Source organism: Anabrus simplex, chromosome X, assembly GCF_040414725.1.
Source record: "Anabrus simplex isolate iqAnaSimp1 chromosome X, ASM4041472v1, whole genome shotgun sequence".
NCBI lineage: Eukaryota > Metazoa > Arthropoda > Insecta > Orthoptera > Tettigoniidae > Anabrus > Anabrus simplex.
Genome location: NC_090279.1, coordinates 109,771,373 through 109,777,974, shown reverse-complemented (window position 1 = coordinate 109,777,974; position 6,602 = coordinate 109,771,373).

The following is a 6,602-nucleotide window of genomic DNA, read 5'->3' as shown; positions in this document are numbered from 1 at the left end:
CTCTTCCTTGCTCTTCTACAACCCCTGATCCTGTACCAGGTACCTCTAAAACTCCTGACCAAACCAACAAAGTGCAAATCTAATCATCCCTGGATCCCATGAATCGAAGGTAGGTCTAATCTTACCTCATAACGTCTCTCCTCCACCAACCAAAAGGAAGGCATCAAGAAGAGGTAGAAAGCCTGGAACGTCTGCACTCTTAACATCTTCTCCATACAAAAATGAACTGGAGAATCAGCTTTCAGCTAAGAAAATTAGACTAGAAAGTCGACCTAAAGAAAAATTCAAGCAAGTCGGTTTAAAGAAGGTTGAAGTTCAGTCTGTTCCAGGAAAGAGGCAAACATAGAAAAAGAACCTAAAATCACATAAAAAGCTTTTCAAAAATGAAACAACCAGCGATGATGCGTCTGCTGAACCATTTCATTCAGGCGTTTCATCGGAACTGGATTTCGTGCCAAACACCACACCAGCTGCCCAAGATGATGCTGAATGTTTATTTTGTTGCGCCAAGTTTTCGGAAGACACTAGAGGAGAGCTGTGGGTTCGACGTGTTACGTGTCATTTATGGGCCCATAATGACTGTGCAGGGGCCGAAACGTGTGATTACCGAGCTCGATAGCTGTAGTCGCTTAAGTGCGGCGAGTATCCAGTATTCGGGAGATAGTAGGTTCGAACCCCACTGTCGGCAGCCCTGAAAATGGTTTTCCGTGGTTTCCCATTTTCACACCAGGCAAATGCTGGGGCTGTACCTTAATTAAGGCCACGGCCTCTTCCTTCCCACTCCTAGCCCTTCCCTGTCCCATCGTCGCCATAAGACCTATCTGTGTCGGAGCGATGTAAAGCAAGTGTAAAAAAAAAAAGAAACGTTTGATTACATATGTGACTTTTGTCGCTGAATGAAGAAGTGATTGTAAAACGTTAACTCATTTGAATGATTAGTGTATATAGACTATCATTTCAGTTAATTCCCAATATTAGAACATTTTAAGTAAGCCTCGAACCTATGGGAGTAATGGAGTCCCACTCCCGTTTGACAGGCGAGGGACTCCTTGGAAACAACTTGGCGAACAAAATGGAATTCGATGGGGAGCTATCAATATTAATGGGGCTTATGGAAGAAAGAAAGTAGAACCGGCTGAGTCAGCAAAGAGGATGCATTTGGATGTGCTAGGAGTAAGTGATATTCGGGTAAGAGGAGATAACGAGGAAGAGATAGGAGATTATAAAGTGTACTTGACGGGTTTTAGAAAGGGAAGGGCAGAGTCTGCGGTATGGCTCTTTATCAGAAATACCATTGCTCGCAACATAGTTTCTGTTAGGCACGTAAATGGGCGAATGATGTGGGTAGATTTGTCAGTTGGAGGAATTAGGACTAGAATTGTGTCAGTGTATTCACCATGTGAGGGTGCAGATGAGGATGAAGTTGACAAGTTTTATGAAGCATTGAGTGACATCGTGGTCAGGGTCAACAGCAAGGATAGAATAGTACTAATGGGCGATTTCAATGCGAGAGTTGGGAATAGAACTGAAGGATATGAGAGGGTGATTGGTAAATGTGGGGAAGATATGGAAGCTAATGGGAATGGGAAGCGTTTGCTAGACTTCTGTGCTAGTATGGGTTTAGCTGTTACGAATACATTCTTCAAGCATAAGGCTATTCACCGCTACACATGGGAGGCTAGGGGAACCAGATCCATAATAGACTATATCTTAACAGGCTTTGAATTCAGGAAATCTTTTAGGAATGTACGAGTTTTTCGGGGATTTTTCTATAATACGGCTACGAAAGGCGTCTGTCTCCATGTTAGGGGCGGCCTAATTTTGAACCTGGCAGTAGGTATAAAATGCCTTTGGGTGTGGCGAGCCCATCGTAACAATAGCCTATATGGACAAAGCAGATATGGTGCCTCGGAAAAGGTTAGGGCGTCCCCTGCTAAAAGCGACGCGCAGCTCTTCAGGTGCTGGGGGAACTGTGAAAAATGGGCAACCAGCACCAAACTACATCAAAATTGCGACAGTTAATGTACTGACACTGACGGGAAAGACAGAAGAACTGGTGGACTTCATGATAGAAAAAGATATAGCCATACTTGGACTGTGCGAGACCAAGAAGAGAGGTACAGGGGAGATCCCTCTGAGAGAAGGATACAGGCTGTATTACAGCGGAGGACCTGAAGCAAAAAATGGAGTGGCCATCATACTTAGAAGAGAAATCCAAGAATATCTGGAATATACAAAGTACGTCAGCGATAGGATGATGATGATGAGACTCCAGTTCGAAAATGGCGTGAAAGATCTATTTCAGTTGTGTGCCCCACAAACGGGTTGCATAGATGAACATCTAGAGGACTTCTTAGAGGAGGTGGAGAGACAGATAGAAGATAAGGAAGTACCATTGATGGGAGATCTAAATGCACAAGTTGGAATGGAAAGACAAGGAAAGGAAGATGTTATAGGGCCTTTTGGATATGGAAATGTAAATCCAGAAGGCGAGTTGTTGGTGGATTTTTGCATGAGGAATCAAATGATTGTTGGAAACACCTGGTTTAGGAAGAAGAACAGTCAGAAGATTACAAGGTATGGCTGGGGAGACAGACGAACAAAGACCATGATTGATTATATAATCGTAGAGAAAGAACACCGGAAGAACCTTGTAGATGTAACAGCCATGCCTGAAGAAGCCTTTGGTGGAGATCATAGAGTTGTGATAGGAAAATTGAAAGTTGGAAAGATTGAAAAAACCCAATTAAGAAGAGAGAGAAGAATTAAAGTATGGAAGTTGAAGGAGAAAAGCGTACAAGAAGAATTTCAAAGGGAAATAATACCCTTGGTACCCAGGACAGAGGTGGAGAATGTTGAAGAGGAATGGAAAAGATTTAAGGAAGCACTAGTTGGATGTGCAGAAAAGGTGTGTGGTAGAACATCAGGAAATGTGAAAGACAAAGAAACACACTGGTGGAATGATAGGGTAAAGATTAAAGTGAAGGAAAAGAAAATGGCATGGAAGGCATGGAAAACATCTAAGACTGAAGAAAGTGGAAGAAAATATGTGGAGGCAAAGAATTTGGCCAAGAAAGTAGTGGAGGAAGAAAAGAGGAAAAGCTGGGCCTTATTCACACAGAAATTGAGAGATGATACGCAGGGCAGCAAGAAATTACTGTATGGTATCTTAAGAAACAAAAAGAGAGATCAAGTAAACACCAGATTTGTGAAGGATGAAGGTGGCATAATTTTAACAAAGCCAGAAGAAATAAGAAATAGATGGAGAGAGTATTTTCAGAAGCTGCTGAACATAAGAACGGATGACAGTCATTCAATGGACGACCAGGAAAGACAATTAGTTGACGAAGAAATGGATAAAGAAATTACAATGAATGAAATTGAAATGGCAGTAAGAAAGATGAAGAATGGAAAAACTGCTGGAATAGATGAAATTTCAGTGGAGATGATAAAGGCAGCTGGAGCTGTAGGCCTGCAGTGGACATATCGGGTTCTCAGGAATGTCTGGGAGAATAAGGAGGTCCCTGAGGATTGGCAAAAAGGAATAATCATCCCAATTTTCAAGAAAGGTGATAAGAAAGTTTTGAAGAACTACAGGGGAATTACTCTAATATCCCATGTTGCTAAGATAATGGAAAGAATACTGGAAAGTAGAATAAGGTTGAGGGTTGAGAAGCAGATACAGGAAAATCAGTTTGGTTTCAGAAGTGGAAGATCAACAATAGAGCCCATTTTCATTATGAGACAACTAATGGAAAAGCATTGGGAGTACGGGAATGATATGGTGATGACATTCATTGATATTGAAAAGGCATATGACAGTGTCCCTAGGACGAAAGTTTGGGACAGTCTGGTGCAAAAAGGAATTGGACAGGGATTAATAAAAATGATCATGGCATTGTATAAGGAATGTTGTAGTTGCGTGCAAACACAAGTTGGCAGGACAAGTTGGTTCAAAATAACTAGTGGGCTGAGACAGGGAAGTGTTCTATCACCAATCCTGTTTACAATAGTAATGGATGACATCATGAGAACAGCAAAAGCAGCATATGGAGGAAGAGAAATGAACACGATGTTATTTGCAGATGATATTGTGATTTTGGGAGAAGACGGCAGGAAGGTTCAAGAACAGTTGAATGTGGTGAATGGGAAGATTGAAGAATGTGGATTGAAAATAAGTGTAGAAAAGAGTAAAACTCTTGTTATGGTGAGAGGGGAGAAAGAAGGGAAAGGTCAGATTAGACTTGCAGACAAGCCCCTGGAAGTAGTGGAAACTTTTAAATACCTGGGGAGTGAATTAATGGAGAATGCTCGACTGGATGCTGAGATTAGTAAAAGGATTCAAGCTGGAAGTTGTTTCTATCATAGTGTAAGAAATATGTTATGGGACAAAGATGTGCCAATGGAAGCAAAGGATACTATGTACAAGATGTATTACGTACCCATAACAACTTACGGAGCAGAAACTTGGACAATGACAAAGAAGGATGAGAGTCGAATACAGGCAGCTGAAATGAAATTCTTGAGGAGTATGATACAGAAGAGAAGACGAGACAAAATAAGGAATGAGAAAATCCGGGAAGAAATTGGAGTGAAAAAAATGAATGATAGAATAGAGAAGAGCCGACTAAGATGGTTTGGGCACATAAAGCGAATGAGCGACGAAAGAATGCCAAAAAAGGTGATGGAAATGCAAGTCCAAGGAAGGAGAGGCCGTGGACGACCACGATTGAGATGGAAGGATACCATCCAACGCAGCATTATAGAAAGAAACCTGGACTGGGACACAGTGTTGGAGGAGGAGTGGTGGAAAGACCGAAGAAAGTGGAGAGGAACCATATTTGCCCCTACCCGGCTACAGCTCGATAAAGGGGAAATGATGATGATGATGATGACAGACCATTATCTGATCTGTAGTGAACTATGTATCTCTAGGCCTAGGGTAGAGAAAGTGAAATCTGTATGCAAACGAATAAGGGTAGAAAATCTCCAGGACGAGGAAATTAGACAGAAGTACATGGATATGATTAGTGAGAAGTTTCAAACAGTAGACAGTAAGCAGGTTCAGGATATAGAAAGTGAATGGGTGGCATACAGGGATGCTGTAGTAGAAACAGCAAGGGAATGTCTAGGAACAACTATGTATAAAGATGGGAAAAGGCGAACATCTTGGTGGAATGATGAAGTGAGAGCAGCTTGTAAACGTAAAAAGAAGGCTTATCAGAAATGGCTCCAAACAAGGTCCAATGCAGACATGGATTTATACGTAGTTGAAAGAAACAGAGCGAAACAAATAGTTGTGGAATCCAAAAAGAAGTCATGGGAAGATTTTGGTAACAACCTGGAAAGGCTAGGTCAAGCAGCAGGGAAACCTTTCTGGACAGTAATCAAGAATCTTAGGAAGGGAGGGAAAAAGGAAATGAACAGTGTTTTAAGTAATTCAGGTGAACTTATAATAGATACCAGGAATCACTGGAGAGGTGGAGGGAATATTTTGAAGATCATCTCAATGTAAAAGGAAATCATCCTGGTGGTATTGTGAACAGCCAAGCTCATGGGGAGGAGGAAAATGATGTTGGTGAAATTATGCTTGAGGAAGTGGAAAGGATGGTAAATAAACTCCATTGTCATAAAGCAGCAGGAATAGATGAAATTAGACCTGAAATGGTGAAGTATAGTGGGAAGGCAGGGATGAAATGGCTTCACAGATTAGTAAAATTAGCATGGAGTGTTGGTAAGGTACCTTCAGATTGGACAAAAGCAGTAATTGCACCTATCTATAAGCAAGGGAACAGGAAGGATTGCAACAACTATCGAGGTATCTCATTGATTAGTATATCAGGCAAAGTATTCACTGGCATCTTGGAAGGGAGGGTGTGATCAGTCGTTGAGAGGAAGTTGGATGAAACCCAGAGTAGTTTCGGACCATAGAGAGGCTGTCAGGATCAGATCTTCAGTATGCGCCAGGTAACTGAAAAATGCTACGAGAGGAATAGGCAGTTGTGTTTATGTTTCATAGATCTAGAGAAAGCATATGACAGGGTACGGAGGGAAAAGATGTTCGCCATACTGGGGGACTATGGAATTAAAGGTAGGTTATTAAAATCAATCAAAGGTATTTATGTTGACAATTGGGCTTCAGTGAGAATTGATGGTAGAATGAGTTCTTGGTTCAGGGTAATTACAGGGGTTAGACAAGGCTGTAATCTTTCACCTTTGCTGTTCGTAGTTTACATGGATCATCTACTGAAAGGTATAAAATTGCAGGCAGGGATTCAATTAAGTGGAAATGTAATAAGCAGTCTGGCCTATGCTGATGACTTGGTCTTAATGGCAGATTGTGCCGAAAGCCTGCAGTCTAATATCTTGGAACTTGAAAATAGGTGCAATGAGTATGGTATGAAAATTAGCCTCTCGAAGACTAAATTGATGTCAGTAGGTAAGAAATTCAACAGAATTGAATGTCAGATTGGTGATACAAAGCTAGAACAGGTCAATAATTTCAAGTATTTAGGTTGTGTGTTCTCCCAGGATGGTAATATAGTAAGTGAGATTGAATCAAGGTGTCGTAAAGCTAATGCAGTGAGCTCGCAGTTGCGATC